Source organism: Phalacrocorax aristotelis, chromosome 2, assembly GCF_949628215.1.
Source record: "Phalacrocorax aristotelis chromosome 2, bGulAri2.1, whole genome shotgun sequence".
In the NCBI taxonomy this organism is placed as follows: domain Eukaryota; kingdom Metazoa; phylum Chordata; class Aves; order Suliformes; family Phalacrocoracidae; genus Phalacrocorax; species Phalacrocorax aristotelis.
Genome location: NC_134277.1, coordinates 42749369 through 42769501, shown reverse-complemented (window position 1 = coordinate 42769501; position 20133 = coordinate 42749369). Strand labels below are relative to the sequence as shown.

General features: G+C 39.6%; 1 protein-coding gene across 4 annotated transcripts in view; it reads left to right on the top strand.

The window, feature by feature from the left end:
* The window catches only part of THRB (thyroid hormone receptor beta), a 180727-nt gene that overhangs the window by 40250 nt on the left and 120344 nt on the right, over positions 1-20133 (top strand). For all 4 annotated transcript variants that reach the window (XM_075083250.1, XM_075083245.1, XM_075083246.1 and 1 more), the window contains exon 2: positions 3802-3831. The gene's annotated coding sequence lies outside the window, so the exon portion shown is untranslated. The remainder of the gene's footprint in view (positions 1-3801; positions 3832-20133) is intronic.

Genomic DNA, 20133 nt, shown 5'->3' with positions numbered 1-20133 from the left:
CTCAGTCTCCTCATAGACCTCTGAACACCAGAGCAGCCTGCAGGGACTACAGAAGTAAGCTGAAGCAAATTCAAGGGGTGATGCTAAATCTACCTAGAAGACTGAAAAGATTTTTATTTTTTCATAATTATAAAGAATTTCCCCCTAGTTGTTTCTTTCTAATTGAAGAGGTCTGTGAAAGATTTCAGGAGCCTAAAAGTAATTTTAAATTGGATTAGTCGGATTTTATTGGATAATAATATATGTAGAAGAGTAGTGCCCTCATCCCTAATATGATATCTGTTCAAAGGCTTAGGCAGAATGTCATTTGTATCTAAATTTCATTAAGTGCACCTGGATGCCTTTTCTCCTACTGTGTACTGCATAAGTGCTGAATAATTTGGAAAGAACTTGTTTTAGCCAATTGGGTGTATTTATTATAGGGGACAAACCCATGTTTTGGTTAATGGCAAGGTATGTTGCTTTATCTTCAGCTTTGCTATTTCTGCTAAAAAGCATACAGCTGAAAAGGTGAAATAGTAATGACTGAAACTAAAAGGAACACTTTTATGTGTACAACTCCATGCAGTCCAGGACTTTCTAAGTCTGAGAAAGGAGGAAATTTTAATCTACATCTATTCCACTGTCTAATCAATTTGGCAGCATTAGTTTTCAGTGGTGCGACTAGAGTTGGTGGTGAGTCTTCTTTAAGAAGACTCATGAACAGCATCAGTAGCAGGGTACATTGTTAAAACAATCTCTGTGGGCAGTTTTTTTAGTGTTAGTTTTAGTATTTACAAAGCAGATTCATAAGGAGTTGTTCTGAAAAAGATGGACCTTGGAAAAAGATTTATGATTTTTTTGTATCTGAATCGAAAGGGTAATGTCAAATACCTTGTTGAAATTACAAAGCCTTTTGTCACTGAATGTGGGCAGTGGTCTGCTTAGTTTAACTTAATTGTATTGATGTGCTTTTGAGGCAGTCTGCTAGAATCCCTCCAGAGTGCATCTAACGCTAACATATTTGGAGACTGGTAACAAGTACTGTTTCTACTGTAAAGAGGCATATGCTTAGAAATATGACACATGTGAATATTGCAATGAAAATGTCTTCTTTTTTTTTTTTTTTTGTAGAGATCTTCCCCTCCATCTAAGCCAGGAGGCCATTCAGCACAAAAGCAGTAGAAGCAGTTAACGGGAAATGTTATATTTTTAAATGAAAGCAGAGAGCCCACATGAAACTCTTTGCCAAGGTGTCAGAGGCAGATGAGGCAGGAAGCCTGACAAGTCTTCTGCAGGGACTGCTGAACACTTGAGCCTCACTTACCCAGTGTGGTTTCGGGCATGCTGGGGTGGAGGTTATCTCCACTTGGATAGAAGCGAGATCATCTGAAGATAGAGAGAAGCTTTCTGCTACCTGATGGAGATCAATAATGGGCCCTTCTTTCTCTAGGACATGGTCGTCTTGGACAAATGTCTGCTGAGACCATCAAGCTAGGGAGGCAGCAGGGCCTGTGAGAGTGTATGATGAGAGTTGCTCGTGGCCTTTATTGTAGTTTGTCCTGTTATCAACAGCTAGATCAGATAAGGGAAACTTAAGCAAACTGTTTCTTTAAGCATGATAGGATTTTTTTTTTTTCTGGGAGTCATAAACCCTGCCAAAGTCAGCTTTCATTCTTCTTTTAAAAGTACGTAGGATGAGTTAAATATGCTTCAAAGCAGCCTGTGCTGTGAGTGTTTCTAGCATAGAAATACTTTGCTTCAAAGTCTGTGGATCTTGTCACAAGTCCAGGATGACTTTTAGTCTTCTTCAGACTTGCGTCTGTATCTGCTTTGTGGTTAAAACAGGCTATCCTGCAAGATAGTCCTTTCTCTTCCCACAAAGAACCATTCTGGTCCCATAAACTTTGTGCTGTGGACCACTGTAGTATTGGGACAGGTGAGTAATAAAGAATCAGAGACATAATATGTCCTCAGTTGCACTCTGGCTAGCTTCAGTGGGTGTTTTGCATGAGAAAAGTAAGAAGGATTTGGCTCGTGCTGTAATAAATCCCACTCAATCCTATTGAAACCCTGTGTAGCATCCTGTGATACAGTACCTACTCGTTCTGTCCCTTGATTCCTGCATGAAAAACCTTTCTTAAGTTACCTCTTGTGGGTGACCCACACCTAAAGCCAGACAGGTAAATGTGGAGTAATCTGGTGCTGCTGCATGTTTTAATAGCTGATTATCAGAAAGAGCTGCAGTAAATTAAACCTGTGAGGTTTTTATATATTCTGCTAAGTAAGAAATGACCTCTTCCTTTAAAGGTATACACATGCAGATACTCTGCTGTGGGAAATCAGACATTGCAAATGTCAGCTCTGATGAGCCGATTCATAAAAATGAGATCTTATGCCTTTTCTCAATATGGATGGTTAATCTAATGAATTTCTGCACTTCAGGAATGTCACTCTTTAAGTTTACCTCTTCCATTTCTGAAATAGGCTCATTTTATAAGTCTCATAAAATACCAGGTGAACATACTCTAAATTAAGGGAAGAAGCATTTCTACTATTCACTTAAGCTTTGCTTCCCTCAGGTTGACAGATTCACAGGCATTCCTAGAAGACTCTGTTACTAACCCCTCTGCCCGCCAAAATACGGTATTTTCATTGCAGAGCAGAGAATTCATCTCAACCATTGCACTGCTCGCATGCTTTGAGGCCAGGCTTCAAATTCGTCCTTGACAAAGATGAACAAGGTCTCTCCTTGTTTTCCCTTCATCTGTAAATTTCTAACCATACTGACTGATGGCTAATGAAGTGTACAGAAAGTGTTAGAGGTTGAGATGCTTCGCCTGTGACTCAGCATGATTTTCTCTGCTTTTCAACAAATACCAATAGTAATTGTCAGGTTTTATTAGACTTGGCTTTTTGTTTTTTGTTTCATGCTGTGTATTATGCTATTTTAGAAAATGGAATAAGATAAAGTGTGATTCTGTTCTTGCATATATTAGTGGCAAAAAATTCCCGTTTACTTCAGAATTACCAGAATCCAGTTCCCAATTATAATGCTGATGCCTGCAAATAGTTCTTCTTGGTTGCAAATGCCTGAACGAAAGTCACAAAGAAATGAAAGGTTAATTAATATTTTTTCAGGTCTCAAAATCCATTGATTGTTCTGAGCCATGCTGGAACTTTTTCAGAATAGTCTTGAAGCTTTTTTGTTTTTTTGGATTTCGTGATGTACGCAGATATGCTATTGGCAAATGTGCCGTTTAGAATGGCTTAGTTGAAGATAATGTTTATTGAAAGGGCTTCATGCTTTCATTCTTCTACAACTGCCACTGACCCTACCTGTTTTGGGACTGAGCAGAAAATACCTGCTTTAAAAAGCCCTTCCAGGCTGGGAGACTCTTTGAATGGGCGTACTGCAATGCAAGTCCATCTTAAAATAGATAATATCAACTGTCCAATAAAAAAAAAAGGCAGTTCAAATACTGGTCATAAAATACTGCTTGCAGCGAAAATAAACCTATAAAATGTGCCTAATCAGCCTGCAGTTTAGGTGCTGAATTGGCTAGATCAGATGTTTGTATTGATATTTTCAAAGCATTTGAAATGTTTTTTCAGAACAGCTAGTTAAGATACTAAATAAATGAAGGCCCCCACCCCAGAGCGTTGAGAATGATTAACTCTCCAAAATAATGGAAATTTATTTCTGTTATGTAAAAAGAATCCTATAGTTTTGGTGTTAGATGAAGTGAAACTAAAATAATAACTTCCAAAATCGTTTTTTACCAAATGGATCTTTAATACAGATTTCTTTACTCTTTTCAGTGAAAGAAGAGAAAATGGAGCTCTAATAAGGTAAGATTTTTTTTTGTTCCACTTTAGTAAGATATTCAAGTTAATTGGAGGTAATTTTTAACAAATATGCTCAGAATTTCAGAGTAGGTCCTAGAAGGAGTATGGGTCAGTATGTCAAAACGCAAAAAGGGAATTGCAGAATGTGTAACAACATTTGACTATTTTTTATTTTTACTAAGCCGCTATTTGGTCTTTTAATCAAAATAAGGTGCCTGCATAGATTTGGAAACTTCTTTTTGCCTATAAGGAATCTACAGGTAATAATTTTTCAGCAGACTATAGTTTTCACTACTCAGTCAATTAAAATATTCACTTACAAGAACTTTCTTGCAGTTTGAAAAAGATATATTAGAGTATATGCTGATAAAATAAGTAGCTTTGTATAAATTCTTGGTTTTTGAGATGTGGTGGTGGTAGTTTATGATTTATATAATTAAATGTATCTGTAGAGAAGGAATGAACGTTCTTAGGAATGAATATTTTCTCCTTTTCTATGTAACATTATTCAGGCTGCTGCATTCTGGAAATGGGTTCTCTATTCATCTACTAGATAAGCAAAAGGCAGAGAAATGTCTTTCAATACATTACCAACAGCAAGGGGTGTTAAAAAATGGGGTTTTATCTTTCTATTGCTGGTGAGGATGCTGATGTTTGTGTGCTGTGTTGTACAGAAAATGCAGCAGCTATGTCAGATAACATAACCAGGTGTATGATAGCAAGCTGTTCTGACAGGCAGCTGCAGTATGAACCTGTTCAGAGCATTACAGAAATATATAATTACTTTCCAGTCACAGGTAATAGTTTCAATTCTAATAGCCATTTACAGGATACTGAGGAAGGGAAGTGTTGTTGGTTACTGTTTTCTTTTCCTCCCATATTTGCCTGTTTTGGTTTTTATCGGTGGTTAAAGTAAAAGCTTGCAGAGTTGTTAGCTGGATTTTGTGCACCTATTTCAAGTCAAACACCTACCAAATGGAAGTGTTATTAAAAGGAATGTTTTTTAAACCTGCTGTCATCTTAAACCAGTAGAAGTCCATACATTTACATAAACTGTGTTCCTGATTTGCAGAGGGGCATCCTTGGATGAGGGAGGCTGAAAAAAAAAAAAGAAAATCAGTTAAGCTATGCAAAATGTAAACTGTTTGAAACCACAAATGAGTAGAAATGTGAAGTATTAATGGAAAAACAGAAGTGTTGTGAAAAAGTAATGAGGTGTCATATCACATTTTTTTGTTGTGGAAAATTTTAAAATAACGTTGTAAAGAGCAGACAATCTAGCTTTGCATATTCTTGCTCTGTATTAGCACATGGAGAGTATGTGCATGTATTTGCAGTTACAGAGGTGTGTGCATATATATCTCCGAGACAGCAAGATGCTGCTGTTCTGCACCAGATCAGCATGAAGAACTGAAAGCCCTTCTGGACTAGGGCTAAGGAAGCTAAGGAACTTTATAATGTGTTGAGAATCACATGGGTACTACAGGGATTCACTAAATGCCAGAAGAAATTCTAGTTCTGAGCAGTCTTTGTACACCGATCTCATCAGCGTCCGTGATCCAGGGAGGACACAAGTCCTCCTTCTGTCTCCTTACCAGGATTCAGCCATACAAGAACTGGGCAAACATTGCAAAAACAAATTAAGCTCGCTCTGTTTGTAGTTGATCACCTAACACAAGAGAGCCTTATGTGGAGCCTCTGAATGCTACAGTAATATAAATGTCTAAGTAATATGCCTAAGTAATATAGCATGACAGCAGTGGTGGAAATTTACTCATTTTGTTTCCCAGAGTCACAACTGGAAGTATTTTAGGGTACATATTGCTCACTCCTGGACTTCTGCCTTGGCAGTGCCTGCAGAAGTCCTGGGTTATTCTGTTAGCAGGATTTTTATGTGATTTTGACATATGAGTAGTAGAAAACCACCTGCCATCAGCCATCTATTTCTTTATGAGTTAACTATACAGTATTTAGTAACTACCAATCCGGTTTCAGCTAGAATTTATCAGTTAAGTTAAAAACGAAACTGCAAATTGCAGTGCTATTTATCCCAGATTTCCAGGTCTTCAAGTGGTGACTGCTATGAAAGCTAGGAAAGCTTGCTAAAGAAGATGCTCGGTGCCTTCCCCTCGCACGTGAGCTGACTTTTCTCTTTTAGTCCCTAGAGTCAAAAACTATCTCTAATACCACCGCAGCTGCTGTGCGTTGGATTCAGGAATCCCTGTTTTGATTTGCCAAGCAGGCAAACTATTTATCTCAGGTAAGAGAATTTTGAGGTGTGATGTGGTTTGTATCTAAAAATATCTGTGTACGGAGATAGGATAGGGCTCCAACAGACAAAAACACGGCAAGATAAGCAAGAGAAGTTCACATTGGAAATATGATACCATAGGTGTAATTAACCATTGGAAAGGCTTAGAAGGGAATGTGGTAGATCACTTGGAGTAATTAAATCAAGATTAGATCTCCTTCTGAAATATCTTCTAGTAGAGTTACAAGTTCTTGTGCTTTGTAAAGAAATTGCTGCATGAGGTATTACAGCCTGTGCCAGGCAGGAAGTCAGACCAGATTATCATAAGAGTTCCTTCAGGCCTTTTAAGTGCACATCTCCACCAACAAAGGCTCTTATGTGGTACAGGCAGCCACAGGATTTCCAAAATCAGAGCTGGAGCAGGTCGCTCTTGTTTCAGTGGTGAAAGGTTGAAAAGTCTTTGAGCAGATCCTTGGAGAAACGCAGTGGTGGGTACAGCGCCGCTGAGTTTGCAGGTTTTGCATGCTGCAATCATATGTACTAGTACTGAGCCAGTTTCTGCTCTTGTCTGATCAGTCCATAGACACGTCTTTCTCCAAATCTTCTAATACTTCACCTGACCTAGTAGCTTGCATTTTATATGGAGAGCACTGAGGAGTACTAATTTACCTATGATGTTTATTGAATGCCTTCTGTGATGTAAGTAAAATCCTGAATGAATTCAGCATTTCCTACAGTTATTCTGTGAGCATAATGCCAAAATCTTGAACATAGGGTTTTCTGTAGCCAAATGCTATATCTAAAATGTTATCCATAAGAGTAGAAAGGGCAGGTTGAGGTTTTAGCAGACTATATAGAATTCCTAATATAAAATAATCTGCTTTCCCCAAAACTGAAAAAGAAGTAACTTGTATGTTTGCTCTGGGAACTGCATGGGGTACTTGAGAGAGTATGGAGGATACTAATCTTTCAGTTCTCATCAGTTGCAGGGAAGTGCATCCTTGTTTTACCAGATAAGAAAAAGGCAGCAGATCCTTTTCATAGAAAATACATAAAAATGGTTGATCAAAAAAGTAATATTTTTTTTTTTACTAGAAGAAGCATGAAACACTGTGTTGAATGAGAGTAGCCCTGACTCCCTTTTACGTTTGGTAAGCTCATTAATTTCAACATCCAAAATTAATCAGGAGTTACTGTGCAAAATCTTGAAAATGGAAAAACCCATCAACTGGCGCTGAGAATTATGTCATCCTACTGCATTTAGGTAGCATAACTTCTGTTACAGGGAAGTACAATGTAACTCCACAGTAGCATGACAGGAGCAATAGCTAAGAGTTGTGCAGGCCATATGTGTGCGTAAAAAATTGTTCAGGAGAGTTTTCATGTAATTCCAGCTCTGTTGAAAGACCTGTGAAAAAGCTCTTCTGTAGAATTTTAAGAAACAAGAACTATCCAGGGTAATTCAAGGGTTAGCCCAGGCATATGAGAGGATTTTGTGTTCCAGAATGCCTGATACCGACCTGCTGGCAGGTGGTGGGCACTTGGTACCTGGTTTATTGTTCCTATACTCTGACCATCCCTTCTGCTCTCCTTCCCTGGACTAACGTGGACGTATGGTTTACGCATGGCAGCCTAAACCTGAATTGGGAAAATTATTAGACTAAAGTGATAGGAAAACTGAAGTAGAGAAGGTGTAGGGGAATAGACAGGGATCGGCGACTGGAAGATCACGGGATGTGACGGAAAGATAGACTCCTCCCCATAGGAGTGGCAGGAACAGGAAGCGCAAGAGCTATATAAGCGTGTGACGCAGCTAAATAAACGGACATTTTGTATCCATCATATTGATGTCTGTGCATCACTGTCCCCAGGGTGGGTAGAGCCCTGTGTCCCGGAGATATGCGGCCCAAGATAAGTTCTCCCATAGAGGCGTACAGCAACAAGAAGAGAAAAACCGGTGTGTTTGATAACCTAAAGTAGGGTGGCTGAGATAAGTAAGTCTGCGTCCCTGCACATGGAGGCTACGCGTGCTTTCATGGACATCCAAGAAAAAGAGGAAGGTGAGGGAGGGCAAGAGGTTGGAAAAGGATAAAAAAAAGGTTAATTACCTGTGCTAGTAGGTAAGGGATTCGCAGCTGGGGTGAAATAGAAAGGAGAGACGACTTTGGTTAGTCAGGAGTCAAACATGTTTGGCTGGTTGCTGTGCAGTAACAGTTGTGATTTTTTAGTATGAAGTTTCTTATGCACCATGTCTCTTGAAAATATATTACATACTTATGGTTTTCACAAATTCCTGATAGCCATAATACTGACTGTGGAGAGTATTTAAAAACAAACTTCATGATGTCTTTTTTCACATGTTTTTGCTACCACTGAGTCACTCTTAATGGATGCTTCAGTTCTGAAAAGGAGTGGAGGAGGCTGCGCCACAGAAGAAAATTGCTGTCTCCATTAGTAAATGCATTTGAGCCATCAAATTGCTGCTGTTTTCTTCCATGTGAAAGCTCATGGCTAAGTCATTTAATGTAAAGGAAAACAGTCTTTCATACCACAAAAGAACTGCCTCTACTGGACAGTGGTACACAAGGCTGCAAAATTGATTTTGGTTATTGCTGAGAGCTTTCACAGCATTTCTTTCTGTTCAGGCAACACTGTAAAAGTGCTCCAGATAACAAAAAGGAGGAGTTGTGCTGAGGTCTGGGGAGTTCCTTTGGCTCATTCTCAATGCACTGCTAGTGCTGAATTTGTTATTTATATTGCTTTAAAAGCTCAGTTTTACTGCATTTAAAAGCTATTGAATCTTGTTTCCTGCACTTTGTTTACTTAATAACCCCTATACAAGAATCTGTGGTTTTGCCTGGGAAACTTGGTGTTCTCTTCCAAGAAATAAATATACCTTTTTAAAATTTATTTTTTAAATTCACATGCTGGGTTGGAGCACAGTTCAGTGTAAAGAAGTACCCTGATGCTTATACTGTGCTCACAGTATCTGCTCATATGAGAGTTAAGCATGCTGCGTTCAGTGTTACATAACTTTGCAAAAAGTGTTGATTCAGGGAAATTCTGCTGCTGCGAGAGAACGGGAGCATCGGGAATGTTCTCTCTCCCTTAATGGAAATGTGGCTTTTGGTGACTAGTACATTAAAAAAAAATAGCAGATTGTGTGTATGCAGTCATTGACAGAGTCCAACTTGAACATCACGGTGATGTTCAGAGCAGCGGGTCCTGCTGTTTGCTGCAGCTTGGGAGGATGGATGTGGCTCTGGTAGCAGCAGGCTGGTACAGCACATGTGCGGCTGCTACCAGAAGGGATTTGCAGCCTGACAGCGTTTTGTTTTGAGTAACCTTTAGAAGACTGCTTCTGAAGAATTGCCAACTTGGCCAAACAGATCAGTTCCTATCAGCGGGAGGGACAGCTGTTCATTTGGCTACATCTGCTTCATTTGGCTGTGTGGGTCGTCCCACTGAGCAGAGTGGGTGCCTAGGACCTACCTGTGGAGAAGAAGAGCAGGTAGGACAGCGTGCGCTGTGTCAGAACTTCTGTTTGGTTTTTGGCGTTATGGAAGTGGTCTTGCCTTCTGAACGTGGTGGAAGGGTAGGTTGCTAGTCTAATTCTTCTGCCTTTGTCATTTCACACAGTAGCCCCTCTATTTCAGCCCAGAGGGATCCTGTTTACTGTAGAATATTTCAGATTACTCTACCCTGCTACTTACACTAGCCAAAGCCTTTCATCCCCAAAATATATATTACTGTGAAAGGGTATGAGAATGTGACGTGCAAATGTACAGCTAGTTACGGACATGTAGATAACAAGGTAAATTAAAGGTTGGGAAAGTCATGTTCACTGAAAATCATTAGCCCTAGTATCTCTAAGCAACATGTACCCATTCTCTGCCTTTTTGCCCACATTAAGGGTCTGAGATGCCATGGCCTGTCTAGAAGCTGCTACAGGTCTAAATGGTGTTAGCTAGATTTGCTTCTAGGTCATTCTCATTCAGCAGCATTGTCAGAGCAAGCTTTGGTTCTGTTGTTTAAATTTCCTCATCCATGGCTTTAATCCAGTGCTTTTTCTCTCATCACATCCTATATACACTTGTCCCACAGCTCTCCATCGTTCCAACTTTAGGGTTTCAGTTGTTTGCACTGTTGTGCAGGAGGCTGTGTGAATGATTTAATTTTGTCCATTGAGGTAAAGAGAGTAAAAACATATGCTGCAGCACAAAATGTTCTCTAATCACTTATTTGACAGGTGCAGTTTAATTATTTAGCATTGCTTGTAAAAGTAATGAGGTCCTAGTAACATGAGACTTAACACTCTGCTATTAATTTTTCCCTGAGAGGTGGGAAAAGACAGCTATATTTTTGTGTGCAAATTGAGAGTGTGCAAACGAATGAGATTCAACTGAGAATATGTAAAAGGGGCTGGAACCTTTCAGTGCTTCTTAATAGTTTCACTAATAGGTAGTAAATCCAAGAGCATCCCACAGTTAGACAAGATTCTGCCTGTGTTGGCAAACCAGAAGATGCCGTCTGATGCTTTGCCAAAACAAAACAGAGTTTTCTTGGCCTAGCTGTATTTTTATTGAATGTGTAACTTAGTAAGAGGAAAAGCCGTAAGTCACAGCCTTGCTGAAGAGGTATCATTCAAAATAATTTTCTGTAGCATGATAGATTTCATGTTGCTACATTATAAATATTTAATAAGCGCTAATATTTTTGGTTCCCTCAGGCAGCGAGAGATGTAGAAGTTCTAACTTTTTACTCAAGTTAAGTGCAAATGCAGTCTAGCAGGAAGTTCAAAGTAAAATGCATATATATCCTAGAGTTGTTTTTTTTTTTAATGGATTTTAGGTGCAGCCAGCCAGGATTGATGGGTAATTTTACTCCTGACAGAGAACAGTTTATCTCCAAGTTAAAAAAGCCCCCTCTGAAAAACAGGGAAAAGAATCCAAAAAGATAAATATAATCCAAACTGCAAGTCAGCGTGCCGGTTTGAGTCAATCAGTTTTATCAAACTGATTTGAGTTGTACAGTGAACTAGATCAGTTAAAATGACATTGAAATAAAAAAAAGAAGAAATACAGCCTCAAACACTTTGCTTTTCAGTCAGAAAGCTGCCTCAACCATGCCAGCCCAACTCAATGACTGAAGGGGACAATTTAGTGACTCTCCAGAGTCGCACTTGCTGGTTTGTTTCTAATTCCTTGATCTTATGTGATATACTGGGCTCTTTATTCAGGGGATTCACTTCTGTAGTACAAACAGCTATTGTGTGCAGGGAATGTTTCTTATCTGAGCTGCTCTGTGAAGAGCAGTGGCAGAGCTTGGCCCTTGGAGGGCATGAGCTCTCTGTGGGCTCTGGGTACTGCTGAAGTCAGAGCGCGGTTGGGGGCTCAGAGATGGCTTCCTAAGAAAGCTGCAGCTCCCATGATCCTCATCAGACCGGAGGATGGGAGACGACTTAAATTTCTTGCTCCTCCTGTGTCTTCACTTGAGATGATTTTATTTGCAGAGGGAGCAAGGATTAAATGGAGTCTACTGTATTTTTCCTTCAAATGTGAACTCCTGACTGAGGCTCCTTCTGCTGTTCTCCCTTTCTACACAAGAGTCAGTGAGGGCTCTTCCCCAGTACCGTGATGGGCAGACCTGTGTTTGTAATGAATCATTCTTGAGACAGTCGTCGTGCTTGCATTTTAAGGACACATCTGCTCATTAATGATCTCTCTCTTTTGATCTGTTAGAAACTTGTTCTCATCCTTCTAGTCCTCAGCATCTTTCATTGTCCTTTCATAAATTAACTTAAAAACCCATCATCCTTTCTTTGATTTAATAATAGCAGAAAAAAAACCAGAGGTAAAGGTAAAATAATAAAATTTCAGGGAGGGAAATTGTATGTTTTGAACTAGACTTGAAGTGCATCTGCACCTCACAGAAAGGCAGCAGGTTTCCATAAAGGTCACCCAGAAACCAAGGAAAATGTGTTCTGCCATGACTGTCACCATAGAAAACAAGTACTGGATTTTTTGCTGACTGTGAGGATGTCTGTTTAAAACATATCCTTTAGTTATAGTCGATATGTAGTACTGAGAGGGAACCCTATTGAGCAGTTATGACAAGTTTTGACATTTCTGACTTCCTTTATATTAAGATCTTAACCATGCACACCATTAGTCTCACCCCCTGATTGGGGCTGATTCAGAGCGCTGTGCTTTTTCTCACAGTTACAGAGCGGTTTTGTAAACCATAAAGACCATACAGGTTAGGAAAAAACTTCAGTGTAGAGCCATTTTAAAATACCATGACAGTACTAACCTGTCAAGATTTCTGGATAAGTAGGCACAATGCAGATGTTCACTAGCTCTGAATTTCTTGAGCTATAAGAAGATGTGGGGTTTTTTCTGGCCAAAATTCCATTTCTGAAAATGAACTGATTGGAAAATACTGGGATTTATGGGAAGAGCTCCAGGTTGGCTGGCAGTAAAAGATAAGTGAAAATGGCAGGGAGAGCTTACTTCTTTCAGCAACCTGTCCTTAGTGGGAAAATGGCAGGCTGACCCTGGTGGGTTCCTGTTCTGCGTGGGTGGGTTTGATGTTCTGTGTCTCTAAAAGTTGTCTATAGGTAAAGCTTTCACATATAGGGGGAGACAGAGGTTAAACATGAGACTACTGTAAAATGTATTAGTATTCATAATTCTGTTTAAACTTTATTATTCCTTGCTTCCTTGAAATAAAATTAAAACAGAACCCGCAGTGATTTCTTGATCTTATGGGATCCTAAATACTGGTTCTGATTGTATAGTATCGCACTCATTGTATCAAAACCTTTTAGATCCTCTTAACTTTTTCTGCCTTCCTTAGAATGCCAGTACAGTTTGCTCCAGCTAATTCTTAAATTAAGTGGAAATTTCACAAATAGGAGTTATTTGAAGCTGCAGAATGATTTTACACTCATGCTTACACAATGAGCTAGAGCTGCACAGCTGACCAGAAGACAGACCTTAATTCACAATTCCAGCCTGTTTTTCACTTCAGTGGCTTTTTAAACTTCCCTCTAGTCTTTATGCATCATTTTATGTGGTTTAACTGAAATTCTGAGAAGAGAAAGGAAAATGAACCATGGACATGAAGAAATGTGCAAGGACAGATGAAGAGCGCTGTTTCATAGAGGACAGGGGCACGGAGAAAGCAGTGCTGTAAGAACAGTTTGATCAAAATGCTTGGGATGGTGAAGTGGCACACAGAAAACATTAGCTTAACTGAGAAAGAATGTGTGTCAGGAGAGATGCAATTTATTGGACTGGAAAAGTCTTCCTGAAGGACTGCAAGTGGCATAATTTTCCAAAGAAAGTGTCTCTGTTATTTGGGAATTGAAAATTTGATTGAATAAATACTAGAAAATACCACTGTAAAACCTGTGCTGCTCGAGGTGAGCACTCTTTGAGCAGAAAGCCTTTTCTACCTCTGTATTCTGACTTGCTTGAGACAGCTCCCTGAGTCTGGTTCAGACTTGGGATAAAACCATAAGGTATGTTTTCTCTCCTCCTTCTCTCTCTCTTTTTCCCCTAAATGTTATTATGCTGCAGCTTGGCTCTGTCCACATAGGCTGGAGCAGACTGTGTTGTAACTTGCTTTAGCTGCTGCTGAATTTAACAGCTTTTGGCTTTGTAAGCAATGCCTTAGGAGAACTCTTGCTCATCTGTTCCCTGAGCCAAAGGAAAACTCCTCCAGTAGCTTTCCCAGTGTTTTCTCTGGCTGGAACACATAGTTACCAATTGCTAGGTGAAGATACACTATCTTCAATCATCTCTTATTTTTGTATTTTCGTTTTGTCCAGCTGACATATTCTAAGACATCCACATTGAATAGAATGGTGAAAGACCCCTTTCACAATAGATTTTTTTTTTTTTCTTTTCCCTGTACACCGTGTAATTAAATTCTCCCAGTGGTGGGAAAAATGCTTTCCCTTGATGTAAATGTGTGGCAAGTAGTTGAATACTGAACCAGTCAGTCACATTTCCCTGTTAAGCATACTTCTTCAAATATTTTTCATAACAAAAGGATTTATCTCTGGAATCTTGCTCAGGAATTTCTTTACACGGGTTTCCTAGCCTTTCCCGATTGGCTCTCAGGAGATCTGATCCTATTGGCATTTAATCCGTTGCTAGAAATGCGTCTACTGGGAACTTCTTAAATAGGATCGCAGTAAACATTTGGATTATATTTTGCAAGTACAAATCACTAGCAGATATTTGCATATTTATTAGTTGAATTTCAACTTCCACTTCAGGTTAGATGAGACATAAACAATTATACAGCACCTCTGGCAAAGAATTAGTCTAAAAAGCAAGTCAAAGCAACACTGGGAATTCAGAGGAAGATTTCTAAAGTTTTAGAAGAAACGGTGAAAGGCTTGCACTTTATCTCCATAAATTTTATATCAAGTGTGGAATTAATGTTGTAGGCTAAATCTTTTTTGTTTAATATATCTTTCTAGAAAATAATTCACGGCAGCACTGGTCAGAGGCAGGGACTGCACCTTTGTCTGCATAGTTAAGGGGAAAAAAATGACCCTAATTTAAAGCCAGCTAAAAGATTCCTGGTTTTTTGCCAGGGTCTGTGGATCAGTCTCTGCATTGTACTTTGTCACAAAGGCCACAGATAAATGTGTTCTGCCAGAAAGTTGTTACTAGGTTTTCTGCGCTAGTTCAGGTGAGGCTGGTGTAGTCAGGTGAAGTGTGAGACTCCCTGGGCCACCAGCCTGAATGGTGGTGATACACTGTTAGAGACTCCGGGACATTTTCTGGCAAGAAATGTCTAGCAGTTTCAGACTTCATGGTGATTTTATAATTCAAAGGAAAAAAATCCCCTTCAAACTAATTTTCTTTTATGTCCTAGATCAGTTTTAGGCAGAGGTCTGCCCAGGTCAGTAGGCCAGGTACAACAGTATGCTTTGGTGACCTAGCAGAGGAAATACCTGTTTGGATGTATTCTTGGCCTGCTGCGTTTTAGGAAAATCACTGCGGAAATTATGAGAGAAAATTAATGTAATTAATTATAATTAGTATAGTGTTTATAGTGGATACATGTTCCAAAATCTTTAACAACAGTGGAGGAGACTTCATAGCTTTCAGGAACTGTAGATTTTCATGAGCAATTAGATCACTTAGGCCAACCATAAATACCTTTTGAACTTGGCATTTACTGTCCATGTGCATCTCTGAAAATCCTCCCAGTTATTGACAATTAAATTTGATGCCCAGATGCTTATTCACATGAAAGCAATCGGCATACTCTTTCTGTTTGTGTCTCTGTGTGCTGTATTTATTTAGCAGCATTGCTGGATTTTAAGTTCTGAAGTTAAAGCAAAGCATTAAGGGCACAAGGCTTTCCTGCAGTTCATTGCTTGTCCTTTCTTGCACGCGTGGATATGCAGGAAAGCCTTGCACTGAAAGTGAAAGTGATAAACTTCCAGGTGTCAAAACAAAGTGCTCTTTTTATTATATAATTTAAAAAGTTCAGATTACACTCTGCTTTGTAGTCTGTTCCTACACATCCACATGTCCCTTGAAGATCTGTCCTTATTATTTGTCCTATAAAATCTGGGTTGTTTCAAGGGAAAAAAAGCAATGAAGTGCCGTTTAGATTATATGATCCAACTCCTTAATATGGTTTCACACTTTGACGGGAATAATCAAGGGTTGGAGTCTTTACTTTGCAAGGGTTGCAGTCTTTGCAAAAAGATATCCTTGTTAAATCCTTGAACTGTATTTTCTTCTTAGCCACATGCTTCTGCAATAATTTCCAATTTTGCCTAAAACTCCAATAATTATGTTCTGTATCTGAGGTTCTTGTAAACTTTTTTCCCCCCATTTCACAAGCATTCGGAGTTATCTCTCAGTGCCTAGCCTCTTATCAGAAAATGAAGATCACTCAGACTGGGCTTATTGATCTCTAACATGAGATTCTCCCACTACTTCTTTCATTTTCTTCTATTTAGAAAGGAATCAATTTTTCTTTAAGTTGTAGTAAAGCTTCATGTACAAGAATCCCTGCCCTACATTGTAATTACTCTTTATGCTTTTCCTTTCTCTGGTGTTTGCAGGACCTATTTGCAATTGTCAGTTGAAAAAAATGTCTTGTAGCTGAAGGATATGAAGGAGGTTTTCTGCCTTTGGTCACAGTGGAAACCTTTCACCTAAGAGAGCCAACCATTTAAAAATTCAGTGGACAGCGGAAGCCAGCATTTAATGAAAATTTGGAGTCTGGATGGGTTTTGTCTGGAGTGTTTTATTTTTCCTTGAAGGCAGAGACAAGGAAGGGAGTGCAGTGATGGAGCACTGAATGAAGGATAGCAGAGAAGACACTGAGACTGGATGCAGGAACAGAAGGAAATTTACTGTCTTCAGCGTTACCTGATAGGATCTATTTTTACATAGAAATGTCACCTGACAAAAGTCAGGAGAGAGAATATCCAAGTAGTTTAGATGCAGCTAGGGGCAGGGAGCTAAAGACATGAGGGAAGAGGAGAAGCAGTTGAGGTGATCTGAATACACAGCTGTATACAAAAATAGTAGTTGGAAGGGAGAGGTCTTTGAGGAAGCTGACCACTGATGCATGTGGCTATAATCACAGCGCAGAGGCTGGCATTAATAGGTAGTGGAGAAATGAAGTGAAAGACTGATTTGTTGTGATGAAGAACTCAGGAGAAAAAGGGAGAACAGATGACACCAAAGAAGAGTGGCACCAGAAAAAAAAGGAGGGTAAGATGGAAATAACTAGAGATGTGAGGCTGAGGAGGAGCAAGGATGCAATTAAAATGCTGGGGAGAGAAATTAGAAGATAGTTGGGCAGTAGCGGGGGAAAAAGGAAGAAATCCCTATGAAGATCTGGGGTTCCTAGCGATATGAGGAAGATGCAGATGTGTGCATCTGAAGACTCCTTTTCTTTAGGTGGAAAGACGCATCCATCAGCAGAGCTTAGCTTGGGGGAAGAGCAGTGTTTTGTTTTCCAGGAGCAAAGAAACACCATACGAGCATAAAGCTGAAAACAGTCCTGAAGAAGAAACTTGAGACAAAGGTCTTAGCATCCCTGTTGGAACAAAACAAAGATTAATATGTCCAGCCAGAGAAGAGTCTCCTAAAAGCTGTGGCTGGTGTGCTATCAGTAGAATTATTTTGATGGTTGAGAAGGAAGGTGAGAGAACGACAAGCTAATGAAGATCTTCAAAGAGTCATGAAGAACTCAGGGTCATGCAGGCATTAAGAGGTCTTCATGCAATGGGCATGTCTGTACTAGTAAATCAGATGGTGTTAGGAAGCATTCCCAGGCCCTGGAAATTGATTGTCTCTTCTGTTAACTGTCCCTGGCCTAGTTCTGGATGATAGTTACAGGAACACACCTGAACTATTCCCAGGTAAAGTGTTAAAGTTATCTTGGGATTATTCCCAGTAGGCAGTTTGGAAGCAGCCACCCTGTTTTGGAGGGTGAGAGAGTTTAATAGCATGGAACCTTTCTGTGCCAGTTGGCCTCCACAGTCTTGGACATGTTTATTTTGTTTGTAGAAATAAAGCTGTACATGGCTCAGTAGATGCAATCCCTTGGAAACTTGGGACACTGACTGTCTTGGGTACAAGCTGTGACAGGCAGTGAATATGATTTCTTCTTTAAAAAGGTTACTGAACTGAGATGTTGATGTGCTCACTGAGATTTCCTTTTGATGTGTCATGAGGACATTGTAGAAGAGTTGGTTACACAAAACAAGCTTGAATGAAGCATGCCTTTCATTGTTTTCATTTAAATGGACAAGCATAAGCAAACCTAGGTCCCTAAATAAGGCTCTTTCTCACAGAATAACAGGCTGTAAAATTAAGGAAACAAGGTAGTGAGGTTGGTAGGTAGTTAAGTTGGCTGGGCTCAAAAGCCTAGGCATTTAAAAGTACAGAAAATATTTTTTAAAGTGCTTGAAACTTGTATCAAAACAAGGCAAATCTCCAGACCTAAATGGGTAAGTAATGCAGCTCCTGGAAAGATAAATATGGAACTAGAATGGAATAGGGGTAATGTGAAGGTGGTAGAGGCATGGAGATTTTACAGTCATTGAAGAAAAATGTACAAAATGAAATTTCATGCGTTGCACTGTATATAATGACCACTAAAAGTCCCTTCCAACCCAAACCATTCTATGCTAATTCTGGGGTTTGAATTCAGGAATGATTTGAACCAGAACAGGTGCAGAAAGAAAGGGGTTTCTGAGAGCCTGTATCGTAGCAGAATAGGCTAGCAAAGTGAAACCTGAGGCATAAGATAGTTCTTAATAAACACATCAGGGAAAGGACTGCTAGAGAGGAGAGCTGGCTAATTAAGCTAAACAGTGTTGACACATGAACAAAGCTAATAACAGATTTCAGTTTTAGCAGAAAGCAGTCAATTTACTCTGGAACTAAGTTAGATCATCCAGGTTACTAGAGAAGCGGCAGGCATCTTAAGTCGCATTTTCTAAATGGGTTCATGGATGTGATCTGTTTTCTGAGGGACTTCAGAGATGTACAAGAGGAGCTGCACTTACCTTTCAAATGCCGTAGCTTTTGAAGAGCCAAATGCAACAGTTTTGGAAAGGACTGTGCTGGGTATTTCACAGGTGCTGCGCTGGTGTCCTGGATGACATCATGTTCAGCTCTTTGGGAAATCAAGCCCACACAGCAAGGTTATCTGAAAGAGCTTTATCTCTGGGCAACGTAAGTCGTGTCAGACAATGCAAACTGTTGCATTGGTTTTTTCACAGTGTGCTGTGTTGTTTGAGCAGAATTTCATGGAGAGCATTCAAAACGTTTATCGGTGTAATGTTGGGAAATGTTTTGTTTATGTGTGGCTGAACTTGAATGTGAGGTGATAATAATGCCAAATTGTGACAGAAATTTATTTTAATGTCTTTTTTTATTTCTGTAGGCCTTTACATGTTTCTATAAATACTGTGTAGCTGAGTGAATACCAGACTGATGAATGTGGAAGCCCTCCTGTCAGTGTCTCAAAGGGAAAGCTTTCAAATATAAATAGCCTTAAAAGTATAAATAGAGAAATCTCTATACTGTATTTATCACTGACCACTTTCTTTTTTCCTTTCATCGCGTCTCCCATTTTATTTTTAGTGATGCTTACTTAAAATAGTTTCCCTGCTTTCCTGTTGGTGATTAGAAGGCCACTCTGGAATCCAAGTGATTTCTAAGCCAGATGGTGAGGAAAGCGTTCCTTGCTTCAGCAGTGTGAGCTTGAAGTCTTGTCTGTCCAGGCCTTCTTTACTGAAGCATCAATGAAGCATAAAATGAAACACGTTTCATCCCAGCTTTGTCTGTTCGGTTGATTTCATGTACATATTCTTGAGTTGGTTTCAAAATGTGATTCCAGCATTTTTCAGGACCTCCAGTTCTTCTTACGTTGATGCTATTCCATGTCCCCCTAAGTTTGTAGCTCTGGTTTTAGCTAAGTTACTAGAGTCAGTATTCTTCACTGAAGTCACTATATTGGCAGCCACAACGTTTTTTATGTTTTTGTAATTCCACAAATTAGAATTGTGTATATGCTAGTGATCACCTCAGCTGCACACAAAGTAATGTGAACAAGTTAAAATTTTGATGGCACTTGGGCCTTAGCTTGACTTCACTGTTGCAACTGCAGCCTACTGTCCCCTTACCACTTCTGCTGTTGCGTTTTTTTCCTCTTTTGTGTGCGGTAATAAATATATAATTTTAAAGTAGTATCGAATCTAACATGAGCCACGCTGCTGTTTGGTACGGTTTGCAGGCCAAAGCTGATCTTCCAAGACTACTTGCTTGAAGAGGCTGCAAATGCATCCCTTGGTTATTTTCTCCTGAACTCTCTCAAGAAAGGTAAATAAGTCTCAGCAAGGACCGGCTGGCTGTCTATACACTGCTTTAACCATTTAAGGCCTACCTCAAAACGGCAGGGCAAAATGAAGTAGTTGTGTGGGAGCTTCACACAGGAGTGATGTTTACCAGACTGCAGCATGGTCAGCTCAATAGCTGGAAGCGAGGATCCAT